This window comes from Mobula hypostoma, chromosome 9 (genome assembly GCF_963921235.1).
Source record: "Mobula hypostoma chromosome 9, sMobHyp1.1, whole genome shotgun sequence".
Lineage (NCBI taxonomy): Eukaryota > Metazoa > Chordata > Chondrichthyes > Myliobatiformes > Myliobatidae > Mobula > Mobula hypostoma.
In genome coordinates, this window is record NC_086105.1 from 56,287,598 (window position 1) to 56,308,051 (window position 20,454).

The following is a 20,454-nucleotide window of genomic DNA, read 5'->3' on the forward strand; positions in this document are numbered from 1 at the left end:
TACTGAATCTGAAAGATCAGCTATGCAATTCTACACTGCCATCATGGAGAGTATCTTCACATCAGCCATTACTGTCTGGTCTGATGCAGATCAGATTAACTGCCTGGAGAAGAAACTTTTAAGATGGTGTAAAGTTTTTGTTTTAATAGCCCTATAGCACTTTCCAGAAGGAGCTTTTGGAGAAGGTAGTTTGCAGGGTGGTTAGAGTCTGCAATGTTTTTTCCTGCCTGTTCCTTTGTGCTGGACACATACCAGCCCTTCACTGTTGGTAGACTGCAGGCAATGACCATTTCTGCTGACCTAATGGCTTCCTGCAGGTTTTGTATATTGTGAGAGGATGCTGCATCAGACCAGACAGTAATGGCTGATGTGAGGATACTCTCCGTGATGGCAGTGTAGAATTGCATAGCTGATCTTTCAGATTCAGTACCACGAACCTGCTCGCCCCCATAGCCCTTCACCTCTCTAACCCTGAAAACATCTAACAACTTGTAGAGTCATACAGCACAGGCACAGATTTGACCGCCCACCAGATCCATACTGGCCATCGAGGACCAATTCATACTAATCCCATTTACTGGCACCTGGCCCAGTGCCTTCAAGTCACATTCCAGCCCTTTGTGAATCATGAGGACAGCCAGGTCTTAGACCTCTACAACCCCTATACGATACACTTCTTCATTTGCCCCTTTCAAACTGGATAACTTGTACTCTATAGTCCATTTGCCAGATCATTCTTTGCCCACCCCCTCCCACCCACACTCAACCCAGATTTACATTCTATAATTCGAGCATGTCAGATTGTGGAATTGTTCACTTTAAGGCATCCTGTAATGTTATACTTGGGAGGTAGGAGGTAAAGATATTGGTACCAACAAAAAGACTGGCTGGCAAGAAAGAGCAAGCATAAAGGGTCCCTTTCTGTTTGCCAGGAAGTGATGTGTAAGTGAACCACAGGGAATCTGTCCTCCGGCTGACACGAAACTCTGGAAGAACTCAGAGGGTCAGATGGCAACAATGGAGAAAAAGGACAGTCAGCTTTTTTGGATTAAGAGTCTTCATCAAGACCCTTCAGCAGTCCTGAAGGGACTTGACCCAAAATGCCAACTGCCCATTTCTCTCCACAGATTCTGTCAAGTTCCTCCAGCTTTTTGTGAGCTACACCAGATTTCTAGCATAGCTTCATTGCACCCCCTTTGCAAATTTCCTCCTCCTCAATGTGTTACAATCAGCAAATTTAATAACAAACCTTTGGCACCTTCACCCACTTCACAAATTGTCAGCCAGATTCCCCGTGGCCCACTTACAATTGCCAAACAGATCTGTAACGATACCACGAGGAAATCTGCAGAGGCTGGAAATTCAAGCAACACACACAAAATGCTGATGAACGCAGCAGGTCAGGCAGCTCTATAGGAAGAAGTACAGTCAATGTTTCGGGCCGAGACCCTTCGTCAGGACTAACTGAAAGAAGAGATTTGAAAGTGGGAGGGGGAGGGGGAGATCTGAAATGATAGGAGAAGACAGGAGGGGGAGGGATGGAGCCAAGAGCTGGAAAGTTGATTGGCAAAAGGGATACAAGGCTGGAAAAGGGAGAGGATCATGGGACGAGAGACCTTTTCCTCTTTCTTGTCACCTTACCACACACTTGCAGGTGAACAATTCGACAATCTGACACCCTCTTCCAATGTGGAGGACTCCTCTCCTTTAGTCAAGCGTGGAGTTCTCAGTCACCCAGTCTGACCCAGAGCTTCCTTTTCTGACCGCCTCTGCTTTCCGTCATCTTTATTCAATCTTACTCCATCTTTAAATCTCTTCAGTTTTCTGAGGGGCTCCTGGAGGCATGTTCAATCAATGATCTAACCTATCATGAAGGTGCTTGAGAGCCAAAGTTAGATTAATATAGCACAGAAACAGGCCCTTCAGATCAACTGGCCAAGTTGCCTACCTGAAATGGTATCATTCACCTATGTTTGGCCCATATCCCTATAAACCAGGGGGTCCTATCCTGGGGTCCATGGAGCCCTTGCTTAATGGTACTGATCCATGGCATAGAAAAGGTTGGGAACCCCTTCTTTAAGTGCTCCCTACCCATGTACCCATCTTAATACATTTTAAACAATGTTTTACTAGACTGCTAAATATTTTGAGGCCAAGGTTTTAAGTTGTGCAGGAAGGGCAGGAAAACTGGCTTGCAATTGGTTCTGACACCAAAGTTTAGTTTAATTTTTTAAAATAATTATACTTAACTGTAAGTGTGGGATTGTGCTTCGTGCCATTGACTCCTGGCGGTTCCATGACGTTCGCTGGGTCCTAAACCTTGGGTTTACTCTTGGTGCCTTTACTGCCATACATGGCAGAATATTCCATTTCTTTAGTAATGGGGATATGTAAATATGTAATAACTTTACATTGTATCTGCATTAAATCTACACATGTAAATTTATGTGTAGTCTTAAGTTAACTTTGTTGGTAATTAAAATTTGTACGTCCTAGTGCCTAAAGGAACTTATCACCCTCAGAATGAGGGAGAGAGTTGGGGTTGCCAGGAGTTCACACTGGACAAGAATAAATATTGAGCTATTACAATGTTTTCTTGTGGATATCTTTTTATAAATATTGGCACCCCCCCCGCCATCTTCACCAATTTTTGACACACCTAATAAACTTCTTTGCACTAAAGTGGTAAACAACTCCAGCCTCTTTTCCTCTGGTAAAATTAAGAATTAGAATTTTTTTTTTATTTCTTACATCCATCTCGTAACATGAGGGAGTAAAAATCTTTATGTTGTGTCTCCATCGCTATGTGTAAGAAATGAAGTGGTGAAATATGGGAGTTAATTGCCCAAAATCTAAGATTGTATACGTAACTGTTCTGTATACATGTATGTACAGTCAGATACACAATCAGATGAATGTGTATTGATCAATCTGATGGCCTGGTGAAACAAGCTGTCCCGAGCCTGTTCCTGACTTTAATGCTGGGGTACCATTTGTCAGACAGTAGCAGCTGAAACAGTTTGTGGCTGGGGTGGTTGGAGTTTCTGATGATCCTCCAGGCCCTTTTTAAGCACTTACTAGCTGTAAATATTTTGAATAGAGGGAAGTTTACATCCACAGATGCGCTGGGCTGTCTGCACCACTCTCTGCAACTGAGGTTAGTACAGTTCCCATACCAGTCGGGGTGCTCTCAATGGTGCCCCTGTAGAAAGTCCTGAGGATTTGAGGACTCATGCCGAACTTCTTCAGCGGTCTGAGCTGAAAGAGGTACTGTTGTGCTTTCTTCACCACACAGCCAGTATGTACAGTCCAGGTGAGATCTTCAGGAATGTGTATACTGAGGAACTTTAAACTATTCACCCTCTCAACTACAGTCCCATTAATGTCAATAGGGGCTAGCCTGTCTCTGTTCCTCCTGTAATCCACGATCAACTCCTTCATTTTTTTTGACTATATAACCATATGACCAATTACAGCACGAAAATAGGCCATCTCGGCTCTCCTAGTCCATGCTGAACTCTTACTCTCACCTAGTCCCACTGACCTGCACTCAGCCCATAACCCTCCATTCCTTTCCTGTCCATATAGCTGTCCAGTTTAACTTTAAACGACAACATCGAACCTGCTTCAACCACTTCTGCTGGAAGCTCGATCTACACAGCTACCACTCTCTGAGTAAAGAAGTTCCCCCTCATGTTACCCCTAAAACTTTTGCCCTTTAACTCTCAACTCATGTCCTCTTGTTTGAATCTCCCCCACTCTCAATGGAAAAAGCCTATCCACATCAACTCTATCTATCCCTCTCATAATTTTAAATACCTCTATCAAGTCCGCCCTCAACCTTCCACATTCCAAATAAAGACCCAACTTGTTCAACATTTCTCTGTAACTTAGGTGATGAAACCCAGGTAACATTTTAGTAAACCTTTTCTGTATTCTCTCTATTTTGTTGACATCTTTCCTATAATTCGGTGACCAAAACTGTACACAATACTCCAAATCTGGCCTCACCAATGCCTTGTACAATTTCAACATTACATCCCAACTCCTATACTCAATGCTCTGATTTATAAAGGCCAGCATACCAAAAGCTTTCTTCATCACCCTATCCACATGAGATTCCACCTTCAGGGAACTATGCACCATTATTCCTAGATTCCTCTGTTCTACTGACACAGAGGGTTCTTTGACACTGAGGGAGAGGTTGTTTCCTTGGCACCACTGTGTCAGAGCATTGACTTTTCCTCCGTAGGCTGTTTCATCATTCTTGGAAATATCAGTGTCGTGCCAACTGCCAACTTGATCAGCAGATTGGAGCTGTGCGTGGCAACAGAGTCATGAGTGTATAGGGAGTAGAGGAGGGGCTCAGGACACAGCCCTCCAGGAGCCCTGTGTTGAGGATCAGAGGGGCAGAGGTGAGGGTGCCCGTCCTTACAATCTGCTGGCGATCCGACAGGAAGTCCAGGATCCAGCTGCACAAGGTCATAACCCATGTTTCTAACATATGGTCACCTGACTTCTTGTCACCTGACTTGACTTTGCTAGTAGAAATTAAATAATTTAAGACATTGAGGTAAAATACTGAGGTACAGAATTAGATTTTTGAAATCCCTCCAGTAAAACAGCAAGTAGATTACAAGAGAGGGCAGCTAAAAGTCTGGCAGACTACAGCAGGGCTAAGGAACAGGCCGGCAGAGCAAGGGTGGGAAATCACCTCCACTGAAGAACATCTGTGAACCAGAAGCAGTTTATGACAGCCTCCCCTACACTTCTCACTGCTTTAGTCAAGCAGACATAATCAAAGACCCCACCCCACCGAAGACATTCTCTAATCTCTCCCCTCCCCCTCCTCCCGTCAGGTAGGCGATATGAAAGCCTGAAAACATGTACCACCAGACTCAAGAACAGCTTCTATCCCGCCATTAGAAGACTACCAAACAGACCTTCGTCTTCACAATCTACCTTGTTGTGATCTTGCACCCTTATTGTCTGCCTGCACTCTCTGTAACTGTTCCACTGTATATTTTGCATTCTGTAATTGTTTTATCTTGATGACCTGATATGGTGAAATGATCTGGTTGCAGAACAGTTTTTCAATGTACTCCAGTACACGTGACAATAATAACTATTGTACATTAGTTTCAGTCACCAGTAGAGGCTAGTCTTTTTTTAAATCATACATATTCCATAGCTGCCATGATGATTTTCTTTTGTACAGTGAATGTTTGTTAGTCATTGTGTGTGTGTAGCTTTTCCATTAATTGCATTGCATTTCTTTGTGGTACTGTGAATGCCTGCAGAAAATAAAACTCAGTGTTGTATAAGGTGACATATACAGTACGTACGTGGATAATACATTTACTTTGACTTTTGAAATTTTATCTTAGATCTCTCGATTGGTTGTTTTCCAGATTGCTAGCCCAGTAATTTAACCACTCCGTTAGTGCCACTTCAAACCAACCAGGTTCTTTGAAATTTTGAAGTTTCCTGTTGTAATGTGGGAAACGCAATCAATAATGCCTGCCAAACCCTTGGACTGACAGGGCAGAATGACCTGGGGACCTTTCTACAATTGGTAAAGTTTGACCCAGGTGTCCTGAAGAGCTGCCATACTTGCCTTTTGAGATCTTTTAGGTCGAAATGCTTTGAGGCTCCATCTCAAATCCCATCCGAGAGTAACTGCACCTGAATGGTCTTGGCCCTAAACGTCAACTGTTCATTCATCTCCATAGATGCTGCCTGACCTGCTGAGTTCCTCCAGCATCTTGTGTGTGTTGTTTAGCAGACTGGATTGTTTAGATTCTAAGAGCGCGGCTTTCATGCAGAACCACAGACTCAAGTAACAGCCTTGGCTGATTGAGGGTTATTAATGATACAACCTTTAACACCTCCACCGTGCCAGTCAGCCTCTCTCAGACTATCACAGACATCAACACTGTTATCTCCCTCTTGCCCCCTTCTCCACCACTTAGAAGGGTTTCATTTTAACCTTTTCCAGTTCTGAAGATCATTAGCCTGGAACACTGCACTGATGCTCTCTGACCTGCTAAATTTCTCTAGCATTTTGTGCTCAGAACAAGATTCATTATCTGACTTGTATGCCATGAACCTCGTCGTGTAGTGACAGCGATACGGTGTGGAGAGAACTACAAAATAAGTAGTGCAAATAAAGAAATAACAAATCAGTATTCTTGGACTGTTCGGAAATCTGATGGAGGGGAAAAAGGCTGTTCAACTTTAGGTCTTCAGGCTCCTGTACCTCCTCCCTGATTGTAGGAATGAGATGAGGGCATGTCCCAGATAGCAAGAATCATTAGAGATGGATGCTGCCTTTTTGAGTCACCACCTTTTGAAAATGCCTCGATAGTAGGGAGGCTTGCGTGATGGAGCTGGCTAAGTCTACAACACTCACCAGTCTCTTGTGATCTTGTGCATTGGAACCTCCATACCAAGCAGTGATTCAAGAAGGCTCTCCATGGTATCTATCTGCAGAAATTTGTAAGAGTCTTTAGTGACATACCAAATCTCCAAAACTCCTAACTAAGTATAGCCACTGGTGTGCCTTCTTCATGATTGCATCAATATGCTGGGCCTAGGATAGATCCTTTGAGATGTTGACACCTGGGAACTTGGGAGCAGTTCACCCTTTCCCCCTGGTGAGGACAGGTGCGTGTTCTAGCATCTGAAGCTTTGCTCCTGCTTTTTCCACACGGACTTTGCATCAGCTGCTCTGCCTGTCGAGGAACAGCGGGGCCGGGTAGGTCGGAATGGCGGGGCCGGGTAGGCCGGGACGGCGGGGCCCGGTAGATCAGCCGTCTTTCCTTTGTGAGTGCACTCAGTGACCCTGCACGTGGCTGCAATGTTTGCGGGGATGAACAGCATTTGTTTTGGACAGAGTACATAAATCAGACATAGGGGAAGGGTGCCCGACCAAGCTTAGCTCCTTCTAGAAACAGGTGGGGGGGGGGGAGAAGGGAAGGGCATAGAATAGTAATTAGCATTTCAGAAATGAAGTTTAAAAATGCAAGAACGAGGACAAAATTACCAAGGATGCTAGGGTGTAATTTGTCAGTGTGACTGCATGACGGGAGAGTTCAGAGTTGGACCGCTGGTACGTTTGCACACAGCCTCTGTTTCTTCACCCAGGGCTCCCCCTACCGACTGCACTCATCTTTCTCAAGGGCAGGCATCGAATTAGACAACCTCTGGCTTGGCTGATCCAGCCTGCGGGGGCTGATCATTTGGCCCCCTGCCCCTTGCCAGAGAGGAAAACTTTTGACTCCACTTCACATGGATAATCCCCGGAGGGGAAAAACATAGCCATTGCTAGTCTATCCATCACACTCACAGCTCCCTCTCTGACAAGGAAAGGGAAGCTTACTACAGTCAGGCAGGCTGAAGGGGAGGCCAACGACTTGTGTGTAGTCAGAAAGCAGCAATTTATTATCCTCTGTCCCACAGACTGTGCAATTAAATTCAGTCCCCATCTACCACCTCACGCTGCCTACTTTCAGAATTACCTCAGTGCATGCAAGTAATTAATGGCTTCAATCCCAGATGCTCCTTATCTGAAATAATAAAAAAAACCCTGCAAAAATCTCGGTAGGGCTGTGAATGAATACACAAGAAGGTTGGCAAACTTCGCAGTCCCACTCACAACCTCGCCTTCCCCCCCCCCCCCACACTCAAAGTGACAAATTCAAAAAGATTAGTAACAATCCAAGTACATTAGTCCCATCCTGTTTGGGGTTACAAGGCAAATTTTTGCTATTTGTTAATTTCACAGTCTGTTGTGAAATTTGTTAACTTTGCAGCGGTTGTACATTGCAACACATGATAATACAGAAAACGCTGAATTACAGCAAGTATATGTATATCAAATAGTTAAATTAAGTAGGTAGTGCAAAAACAGAAACAAACAAAGTATGAGGTAAAAAAGATGTAGTCAATGATACTACCACATGTCAGACTCTGCTAATATTACTTATGTTTGTCCCCCACAATTTTAGCCATTGTTTTTGTTTCCTTAAACACACACAAGCAGGCTAAATAGTAATGCTGATTATGCCTTACCCAGCCCAATCTCTGCTCAGGAAAATTTGGACTAAAGTAGCAATTGTGTGCAAGCAGAATAGTCACTGTTTCACTGCTGTGCATCTAAAACATGGAGTATGGTCACATCTTTAGTACATTTGGTACTGTCAGTAGGTTGGTTTTGGAAATAACTTGGACAATGGTAAACATCAGTCACCAAGATTAGGGGATGGAGGTAGGGTTAGGTTTGCTAAGTTGGTCAGGAATCATGAAGTTGCTATTAATGGAAGAACAATTTGTATACCCTGAGTAAGAAAGCATGTGCGGCTGTGTATTCGCTCGTAGTTGGTGTTGGCTAAGCAGAAGAGGGTAGATGAAATGAGACCATGGGCAATTATTAAGGTAGTTGTGCCTGCAAAACTTCATGGTGTTTGAATAGGGACAACTGCTGCTACAAGACCCATATGACTTACTGATGAATAGGCAACTAAGGATTTTAGGTCTGTTTGACGCAAGCAAGTGGAGCTGGTTATGATAACCCCTCAGAGGACTGAAATTAGGAATGGAAAGGCTATTTCTTTTGTAAGGGGTTTAAGAACTGTAACAATTCGCGTCATTCCCTATCCACCCAGTTTTAGTGAATTTGCCGCTCGGATTATAGAGCCAGCAATAGGGGCCTTGGGTAACCATAGATATGCTCCTTAGAGCGGTATTTTGACTAGGAACGCAATTGGACAGGCGGTCCATCAGAATTTGCTTGCTCATGAATCAGTATTTAGGAGTTGGGACATACAGCAGCCATGGAAGCAATTAAACAGTTGAATTTCACAATGAAAGATTCACTAATACGGCACTAGTACTGGAGGGCTTGTGTCAAAAAATTAGACAGGTTGGGATTGTTTTCCCTGGAGTGAAGGGGGCCGAGGAGAGACTCGAACCAACACACAAAAAATGCTGAAGGACTCAGCAGGTCAGGCAGTGACTATGGACGTAAATAAACAGTTGAGGTTTCTTTTCGAGACCCTTGGATTCACATCACCCAAGCTCTGCTGTATCTCGTTTTGGACCTGTTCATAGTTCAAAAAGTTCTAAATAATTTAATAACATTTAATTAAAAAAAAGATGCCAAGGAGTGAGCGAATCCCTACATGGCAACTGGCCAGGCTTCCACAGAGTAACCCCATCAGGCCCCAAATACAACCGCACAGCAAAGTCACTTAATTTGGTGCAATTTTCCTCCGTGCTCCCTGCCAGCTGTACACATGATGTGCTTTGTCATTTATGGCCAGTTTCCTCAGGATTAAATTTGCAATTGGCTGCCTCATTTGTTTAGCCCAGATCTCCACCCATCCTCACATGGGGATTTAGTTTCCTTTGCTTCTTCACCCTTACCCTGTGTAACACCCACCCCACCCAAGCCTGTCTGATTCCTCAAGTCCTGCACATCACTGAACAGATTAACAAGGGAAATGTGCCAGGAAGTGGTGCTGTGACCCTGGCTTGTTGGTGTCTGTCTGCGCTACATGCTGCTCTAACCCAGTACAATGTGAGGCGACTTTGTTATTTTTGGATAAAGTCAGCTTTTAGCCATGTCTGGGTGTAAATGCACACTTGTTGCCAGACAGTGAATGGGAAACAGATCTTTCAGCTCTGGCCCGAATTAGGCAGCAGGCCTGCAAAAATGTGTTGAGCAGGGAGAAGGAAATGCAAACAGCCTGCCAAATGGTTTTAAAACTGCAGATTTTTAATAAAAAGGAAAAGCCACTGGAATGTTACAGCACAGTACAGAATGTTCGGCCTACGATGTTGTACTGACCTTTTAACCTACTCTAAGATCCTGCTCTCCTCAATAGCCCTCTGTTTTTCTATCATCCATGTGACTAAGAGTTTCTTAAATGTCTCTACTGTATCTGAACTCACTCAGTATTCATCTTTTCCACTGTTTGTAACTTGCAGTTTTTATGCAAAACACACGTCACTGATAATCAATCTGATGTGATTCCTCGCATTAATTCCAAGAATTAATAAGTGACACAGGATCAGCTTATAGGAGGGAACACTTCAAAGTTCAAAGTGGAAGTTATTATCAGAGTACATATGTGTCACTACATACAACCCTGAGATTCATTTTCTGTGGGCACACTTGGCAAATCTATAGAACGGTAACTGAAAACTGTGCAAATGCAGATACAAATAAATAGCAATAATTCTGTGTGACTCCTGTATAAACACAACAGAACAGTAACACTGACCAGCCTCAGCCACTGGCTCATAAACACTATTCATCTTTTGCATGAATTATTTTAATTCTTTTTTGAACTGTAGTTATTTTTTCATGCCTGCTGTACTGCCGCCACAAAACAAATTTCACAATACAGCGGATTCTGGTTAACTGGCCCATTAGTCAGTTGCGCAGCCACTTATTTGAGACAATTCTCAAAGAACCAAAACTAAACAAGAAAATAGCCTTCACTTATTTGGGACACCATGCTGCTTAATTAGGGGCAGGAGACTGTTTTGAACAATTTCTAAGTAGTGTCAGTCACGTGCACTTGCATGGCCATTGGACACAGCACCGTGCTTCGAGCTAATAGTTTTTAAACAGTGTTCTGGCTTGGAGATGCCAGAAATGGCTGGGAGTGACAGTGAAATAATTTCACTACTTCAACAAGTTAGAAACTACAAAGAATTTGAAGGTATCAACTTAAATATTACAATAAAAGAAAATTAAGATTTGGAGGATGCAACAGCTTTGTATGAAGGCAGTCCATTACCTGCACTAGGTGTCTGCACTGATTTTGTTTAATTACAGTCAAAAGAATGCTACGTAGATGAATTCCTCCATCAATAACTATGAAGATCTAATACAGCTTTATAGATATTTAATAATAATGGTAGTGTTCTAATTTGTTCTGTATTTAATTTAAATACGTAACTGTTTACTCAATTACACAGTAGTTTGTCTTTTTTATACCTTTTCAAATACACTCAGATTTGTTACAATGCAGCTATTCAATCTTTTATTACATTTTTTAAAACGAGAAAAATTCATTCTAAACACCTAAAACTTTGAGAGGCCGCCATTACAGTAAACATTCAATCCGCCAATCAGAGTGCTTTACATGTGCTGTGAGTCACTCACAGCCAATCATGTATTAGTTCACGCTCTGCCTCCCCCGCCTGTATAAACGTTCTTGCTCCCTTACCAACTTATTCCACTTTTTTAAAAAACCCATAATGTCTGGAAAACAGCCTGCAACTTCCAGTGAGGGTAGGAAAAGCATTAGCATGGATGTGAAATTTCTAGGATTTCAGCTAGAACCAGTCATGCAAAAGCTTGATTAATTGACCACTGAAGCAGGATTAGAGGACGTTAGTGATGACGTTGTTGAAGAGTTACTGCATTCTCTTGGTGAGAGCCTAATAATGAAGAGCTTTGAGAATTGGCAGAGCCACACATCCTGGGTGAATCCAAGGACACGGATGGAGAAGAGGAAACACCAGCAAGAAACCTCAGCACAAAATTCCTCAGCTTTAGCATCACCATGATCACACAAATCATGGACCAGTTCATCGATAATGACCCTGACTGGGAGCAAACTATAAGGCAAAGCGAGGTGTTCTCGACATGATTTCCTGCTACTGAGAACTACTTCATGAGAGGAAATTTAAGAAAAGACAGTCAAATCTCGATGCCTACTTGAAGAAGCCAAATTTAGAGGAGGACCCTCAGCCTGGTCCCTCCTCTAAGTGTAACCATCACTCGCTTCCCTCCACTGCTGCTGTGATGTGTTGCTCATTTAGGTAATGTTATAATGACCCTGCATAGTTCTAATTTCCAAACCTCCAAGGAACGCATCCTCAGCATTAAGCAGGGTCTGACTGTATTTCCTGGAAACTTCGACTGATTGGGACAGCCACTTAATTGGGCCAAAATGTACTGGTCCCGATGTGTCCCAGTTAACAGGAATCCACCACATATGTCAATGACAGTAAACCTGATTCTAATTCAGCCATGTTCACACTGGGTCTGTTAATCCTTTACACCTGGTGTAGAGGTATTGGCAGAGGGATGAATGTTGTTCAGGATAAGGAAGAATTGCTGGACCATCTTTGTGTGTACCCTGGGAAATAGATGAAGGACTCCTCTCTTCCCAGCACAGCCCTGAGGGAGGGTGTGACTCTGCTTGCGTTTCTTCTGTGAGGAGGTACAACACTGTCCCACACTGACGACAACCTTTCCTCATTGGCGAATGAGAAAAGTATTTTCCCTTTTATGACAGTTGAAGAACTTGGAGCAGCATATCAATAAACACTCTGAAATCCTGAGAAGAAAGACCTGGACAATCCTTGAGATGGGTTTTGGGTTTTGTCTGGGTACCAGCACAGTGCTGTATGGTTTTGTGGACATGACACGGTCAGTGTGCGTGGATTCGGTTGTTCTACAATGATTTGAGTTGCTGGTTGGCTGGGAATCAAAACCCTCAGCTTACAATCATGAGGCAAATACTCATCTTCCCCTTGGTAATGAAGCTTTTGCTAGCTTATTTCATTCCGGACAAACAACTCCCTGAACCTCACAACCAATGAGACAACTGGGGCTCACAGTACGGCCAATGTGCTCTCTCGCTGAGGGTCTTGAACATGTCACTAGATGGCATTCTCTCAAAGTAATCCCACCCAAAATTAATTCCATGATTCAAGCCTCAGTGGAACACGATAGTGTACCCAGTAGAACTTATAGCTCCAGCAACTTGGACTAAAACCTCATCAAGGCATCAGCAATGGACAGGGAGAGCAGTTTCAAGTTCCTGGGTGTGAAGATCTCTGAAGATCTATCTTGGGCCCAACATATTGATTACAAAGAAGGCACATCAGTGAATACACTTCATTTGGAGCTTGAAGTGATTTGGAATGTCACCAAAGACTCCAGTAAATTTCTACAGCCGTACCGTGGAGAATACCCCGACTGGTTTCATCACCATCTGGTATGGAGCAGCCACTGCACAGGAACGGAAAAAGCTACAGAACGTTGCAAGCTCAGCCAGCCCTGTCGTGGGCACTAGTCTCCTCAGCATCAAGGACATCTTCAAAGGGCAATGTCTCAAGAGGCATCATTAACGATCCCCATCACACAAGACATGTCCTCTTCTTAATACTACCAGCAGGGAGGAGGAACACGGGTCTGAAGACACACACTCAATGTTTCAGGAACAGCTTCTTCCCCTCTGCCATTAGATTTCTGTACAGACAATGAACCAACCCATGAACAATACCTCACTAGTTTTGACTCTCTTTCTGCACTACATACATGAAATTTATAGGTTTTTTAATTGTTATTTATTCTACTGTACTGCTGCTGTGACAAATTTCATGACATAATTTTAAACCTGATTCTGATACAAGCCATACATAAGCAGACAGAGGAAGCGCAGGGCACCTACAGTGGAAGATGAGGTTGTCACTTGCATTGCCATTGTGAACCTCTGGATTTTTACAGTCATAGAATACCACAGCACAGAAACAGGCCCTTTGGCCCATCTAGTCCATGCTGAACTATTATTCTGCTTAGTCCCATTGACCTGCACCTACACCAAAGCTTTCTGTACCCCCCTCATCTATATACCTATTCAAATTCCTTTTAAATGTTGAAATTGAACCTGTATCCACCATTTCTGCTGGCAACTGGCACCGCCTTCTGAGTGAAGGTATTCCCCCTCATGTTCCCCTTAAACATTTCACCTTTCACCCTTAACCTATATCCTCTAGTTCTAGTCTCACCCAATCTCAGTGGAAAAAAACCTGCTTGCATTTACTTTATCTATACCACTTAATGCAGTACCCCTCTATCAAATCTCCAATCATCGTCTTACGTTACAGAGAATAAAATCCTAACCTATTCAACCTTCCCCTATACATGTCCTCCAGTCCTGGCAACATCATTGTAAATTTTCTCTGCACTCCTTTATTCTTATAGATATTTCCTGCAGGTCATTGACCAAAACAGGATACAATACTCCAAATTAGGCCAATATCTTATACAATTTCAACAGAACAATCTAACTCCTGTACTCCATACTTTGATTTATGGAGGCCAATGTGCCAAAAGCTTTCTTTGCAACACCATCGATTTGTACTCCCAGACCCCTCTGCTCTGCTGAACTCCTCAGTGCTCTACTGCTCACCGCACAAGTACTATCCTGGTTTGACCTCCCAAAGTGAACACCTCACACCTGTCTGCTTTAAATTCCATCTGCCATTTTTCAGCCCATTTTTCCAGCTGGTGCAAATCCCGCTGTAAACTTTGATAACCTTCCTCGCTGTCCACTAAGCCCCAGTCTTGGTGTCGTTTACAAATTTGCTGACAGTTAACCACATCATCATCCAGATCATTGATATAGATGACAAACAACTACGGACCCAGCACCGATCCCTGTGGCATTGCACTAGTCAAAGGCCTCCAACCATATACTACCACCCCCTGGCTTCTTCTAAAAAGCCAATATCCAATCCAATTTACTATTTTGTCTTGAATACCAAGAGACTGAACCTTCTTGACAAACTCTCTTGTAAGACCTTGTTAAAGTCCATGTAGACATTTGCAGAGCCAGACTTCCCTGTGGGACATTTGGTTGGCCCCAGAGTGGGAAAAAAAAGAGATGACTCATCCACTTGGAGTCTTTTGGAAGAGCCTACTCTATTTTGTGCAATGCTTCTTCACACTGACTATTTAGTGAGTTTGGCAGGGTTTGTAAATTCATACTGACTATTTAGTGAGTTTGTCTTGGTCAGGCTTTGTAAACTGCTGGAGTTAAGTGCCAGGGTCTGTTTTATCTCACTGCTTCCAAATGTCTTATACCAGCGGGCATGTGTGCGAGGTGTGAGGGGGTAAGTTCAAAGGAGATTGAGGAGCGAGGTTATTTTTTTCCTCTAAAATACACAGAGAAATGGAGGTACTTGGAATGTGCTGCTTGGGGTAGTGGTGGTGGGAGGCAAATATGCTGGAGCTCTTGGAGAAGCACATGAATGTGCAGGAAAAGAAGGGATATGGACATTGTGTAGGCACTGGGATTAGTTTTGTCGAGCACTTCCTTACTGATTAAACTAGCTCGGCATAATATTGTGGGCTGAAGGGCCCGTTGCTGTGTTGTACTGTTGTACGTTCCTCCGCACATAAAATTCCACCCATACCAACTCTTGTTCTTTGATTTTGGCGTCTCAGCCACAGAAATGCAGAACAATCCTGGGACGTGGAAACGTGCTCGCTCACACTGAAACAAACTGGAAAGTTGCACCTTTAGTCATCGCATTAAAGCAAAATTAAAGGCCAATTTAATGATCTAAACAGTTGTATGTATACATGAAATCTTTGGGTGCACGGTTATGAAGCAGATAAACATGGCAGAGTTTCACATTTGGAGCAGGCAGAACCTATTGCTCTTGTATATATTACTCTGTCGGTCATCAGCTCCCACTGTCAATGCAGCCCACTGAAATTACATGGTACATCTGTTTCTCCCTTCCCTTTACATTCCTCTCTCATGGAATGTGTCTGCCAATCTTAAATACCAGTTATGGATCCACACTTCTGAACTGACTTTGCAATTAATTCATAATTCAAAACTATATAAAATGCTTTCATAAGGGCAAAAAAAAAATCACCTCAGGAAAATCACCGGAACACTGGAAAACTCACTGGATTAACCAGAAAATAACTTGACAAAACACTAACTGCTTCTCTCTCCACAGATGCTGCCTGGCCTACTGTTTTAAGTCTTCAGAACCAGGTTTATCATTATCATGGACACACGTCATAAAATAAGTAGTTTTGCACAGAGAACAATGCAAGCCACAAGTTACGAAATAGTAAATAAAATGCAAAGTAAAAGGAATAACAAGGTAGTGTTAATGGATCATTCAGAAATCTGATGGTGGAGGGAAAGAAGCTGTTCCTAAAACATGAAATGTGGGTCTTCAGGCTCCTGAATCTTCTCCCCTGATGGTAATAATGAGAAAAGGGCATGTCCTGGACGGAGAGTGTCCTTAATGACGGATGCTGCCTCCCAGAGCCCTCACCTTTTGAGGATGTCCTCGACGTTGGGGAAGGTTGTGCCTGTGATGGGGCCAGGTGAGTCTACAGCCCTCTGTAGTCTCTTACAATCCTGAGCTTTGGAACTTATCTGGCAGTCAAAATATTTTTCAATATCTACAGTTTTTGAAATTTTGTGCACATATTAGATAATCACTTGTGTAACAAGGGTGACAATTTCTGCTGCAGATGGCATTTACTGATATCCATTTAAGCGGGGGTTTCAGCGAGTGTTGCACATTGCCTGATGCAAGTCTGCATTGTTCTGCAGGCTTTCATCAAGCACGTGCCAACACCTTCAAAGCATTTAGCACAATTGAAGGTACAAATGTGCACCAGGGCCTAAAAATATCGCGAGCAGAATCTGTCTGCAAGATCATCAGTAAAACAGGGCAATCTTTCTTTTAAGAGTCACACAAATCTGTCAATACATTTTCCCATATCTTCCTGTCAATGGCTAGTGAAATTCCCCATGGTGGAACAGAGCCAAACAAAGAAGGTCATGAAAGTCCCCTGATTTCTCCTTCCTAAAGTTCACGATCAATTCCTTGTCTTACTGATGCCCTACTCTACTTATCTCCTCAAACAAACCCAGTTTCTCTTCATAACTCAAACTAGACGGAAGACCAGGCTGGCACAGACTAGATGGGCCAGAAGGCCCATTTCTGTGTGGTAGTGGTTTACAATTTTGACTCTGGGAAACATTTCATTCCATTTTGGGACAGACTCCTGGCCCCAGTGGGAGAGACATGACCCTTATATCTACAATGCCATGTCTGCAAGAAATTTGTATATTTTTTCAATAAGATCACACCTTACACTTCCAAACTGAGAAGAATACAGGTTTAATATGCTTCATCTCCACATGGTGAGCTTCAGCTGTGTGTTCTATGGGAAGTGTAAGCTTCTGTAGGTGGCGATACTGTCCCCATATAGTTGGAGCAAGATGTCTCTTCTCCGTACCCAAATCCTCTTGCAGTAAAAGACAATACACTGCTTGCCTGTTGACATCTGGCACGTTTCAAACACCCCCACGCCATTTAAACACATTCCACCATTCTTCCGACTAAAATAAATGTGCCCTCATGTCAGAGCGGCATGGTAGGTTAGTGGTTAGTGCATCGCTTTATAGCAGCAGCTATCAACGATAGGGGTTCGATTTCCGGAACGGTCTGTAAGGAGTTTATATGTTCTCCCCGTGACTGTGAGAGTTTCCTTCCACACTCCAAAGACGCAGAGTTATGGTCAGTGAGTTGTGGGCATGCTCTGTTGGCATCAGAGCAATGGCAACACTTTCCGGCTGCTCTGCATAATCCTCACTGACTGGATTGACACAAACGATGCATTTCACTGTACGTTTAATTGTATGTATAACAAATAAAGCTAATCTTTAAATTTCTCCATTGATATTCCATCTACCACATCTTCACTCATTCACTTCACCTGCCTATACCCACCTGAAGCCCCTTTGCAGCCCACACTGCCAACCAGGCTTTGTACCACCCACAAACTTGGATATACACATACAGCAATACAGCAGTGAACGAGCCCTTCGGCCCATAATGTGTGCTATCCTTTTTAAACTACTCCAAGATCCATCTAACCCCTGTCTCCTACACAGTCCATAACTCTCCATTTTTCTTACATCCATGCCCCTAAAGTGTCCTTAATGTTTCAGCCTCAACCATGGCCCTGCAATGTGTTACACAGTTTGCAATGTGTAAAAAAACCTCTATTATCTTCCCTAAGCCTTCCTCCATTCATCTTCAGCTGAGATCCTGGGCTACTAGCCATTGCCGCCCTGGGAAAAAGACACTGGCTATCCTCCATGCCTCTCATAACCTTATACAACTATATCAAGTCACTTTTCATCCTCCTTTGCTCCAAAGAGGAAAGTCTTGGCTTGCTCAACCTTTCCTCATAAGACTTGCTCACTAATCCAGCAGCAGCACAGAGGTTAGCACAACCCCTTATAGTACAGAACACCCAGGTTCAATTCCTGACACTGCCTGTAAGGAGTTTGTACATTCTCCTCATGACTGTGTGGGTTTTCTCTAGGTGCTCTGGTTTCTTGCCACAGTCCAAAGATGTACCAGTTGGTAGGTTAACTGGCCATTGTAAATTGTCTCGTGGTTAGGCTAGGGTTAAATTGGTGGGATGCTGGTGGCATGGCTCGAAGGATTGAAAGGGCCTATTCCATACTGTACCTAAAAAAAAACTTCTCTCTACCCTCTTTCAAGCTCCCACATCCTTCTTGTAATGAGGAGACTGATGATAATACTCCAAGTGTGATCTGACCAGAGTTTTACCAAGCTGCAGCACTGGCTCATGGTTCTTGAGGTCAATCCCCCAACACACCACATGCCTTCTTAACCACCCTATCAACTTGCACGGCAACTTCACAGTCGATCACCTCTTCCAAATCGTCGACACAAATAGTAAACAAATTGAGCTCAGAATCATCACTGCCGACCCCATTGATAACCGCTGTGCAAGTCCCAGCTTTGTCTGTCAACAAATCTCCAGTCCATGCGCTCTAATTTAGGCTAATGACTTATCGTGTGGTACTTCATCGAACACCTTCCTAAAGTCCAAGCAGACCACATATCCACTGATTCCTCCTCTGCTACTTACAACTCATTTTGACAGAGCTTCACAAATACAGGTCAATTCTGCCTAATTCTATCATTATTTTCCATCTGCCCTTCTACCGATTCTTAAAGATTCCAGCATTTTCCCTCCTCTGATGTCAGACTAATTAGCCTTTAAATCCCTGCTTTTCTTCCCCTCTACTTAAACATCTCCCAACCTGCAGAAACCATTCTAAAAGCTTTGGAATTTTGGGAGAAATCAACCATCTCCATACTTGAGGACGCATTTTTTGTCCAGCAGTCTCATTAATTCATCTGGGACCAATCCTCTGTTTTTAAAAATAATGCCAATTACTTTGTGCTTCTCTCTGGATCTGCAGTTCTCTCTTTCCATGATGTTTTCTCTCAACGTTTTCTTTCATTCCCTTACTTCTCAATATAATTTCTTCCTTCTCCATCTGAAAACATTAACACTCAACTTTAGTTAATCTTTTTCTTTTCACTTATCTATAAAAGCATTTACTAGCTGTTTTTATGTTGCTGACTGACCTGTTTTATACTCAACTACCCCTCTCCTTATCAATGCCCTGTCCTCTGCTCAGTGCTATAATCCTCTCAGTTCCCAGGTTACTACGTTTTATGGCAATGTTACAAGGCGTTTCCTTTGATCCGATGCTATCTTTAACTTCTCCTTGTAATCACAGCTGTTCTGCTCTTCCTGCCTTCTTTACATCTTTAAAAATAGGGATGCAAACTCCTTGTAAACTATTAATTCTATAAATATTAGCAGTTTCTGGCTGTCTGTCATGCCCTTTTGAACAAGCTTCCTGATCTACCACGGCAAGTTTGTGCTCGGTGTGTTTGTAGTTTTATTCAGATCCCAGCCCCTGGTTCCAAACTGAACAAAAATCACTTTCAATTTTAACGTAACATTCTGCAATATCATGACCATTGTTTCCTAAAGGCTCCTCATGTACCAGATTACCCATTAACTCTTTCCCACTGCGAGCTCTTAAATAACTTGTTCTCTCAATGGCTCCTAAATGTGCTGACCTATAAAACTATTCACCATACACTGCACTAATTTAGTATCCTAGTCTGTACCCCAGACCTTATAAATCAAAACACTAGACTGAGAAAAAATTCTCAGCCCCTGTTACACTATAGCCTTGCCCCAGACCCATAGAAATGTAACTCAGGGCCCACGAAACGCAGGAAGTGCCCAGGGAGCCTTCCTAGACTCTACAGCAAGGGTTCCCAACCTTTGTTATGCCATGGACTAATATCATCGAGCAAAAGTGTTTAATTGGAGTAAGGGGAATTATGAGGCTATCAGGCAGGAAATTGGAAGCTTAAATTGGGAACAGATGTTCTCAGAGAAAAGTACAGAAGAATTGTGGTGAATGTTCAGGGAATATTTGTGTGGAGTTCTGCATAGGTACGTTCCAATGAGACAGGGAAGTTATGGTAGGGTACAGGAACCGTGGTGTACAAAGGCTGTAATAAATCTAGTCAAGAAGAAAAGAAAAGCTTACAAAAGGTTCAGAGAGCTAGGTAATGTTAGAGATCTAGAAGATTACTGGTTTCCCCCACTATCTGAAAGTAGAGCGTTCCTATGAAACCTTTCATAAGCCGAAATGGCGTAAAGTGAAGAAACAATTACCATTAATTTATATGGGAAAAATTTTTGAGCGTTCCCAGACCTGCAAAATAACCTACCAAATCATACCAAATAACACA

General features: G+C 43.0%; 1 protein-coding gene and 1 pseudogene across 2 annotated transcripts in view; both read right to left on the reverse strand.

Annotated features, from left to right (window-relative positions):
• prickle1b (prickle homolog 1b) overlaps positions 1-20,454 on the reverse strand; it is a 172,142-nt gene that overhangs the window by 134,446 nt on the left and 17,242 nt on the right. The gene's annotated exons all lie outside the window — the stretch shown is intronic.
• On the reverse strand, positions 8,244-8,765 carry LOC134352243 (NADH-ubiquinone oxidoreductase chain 4-like; annotated as a pseudogene).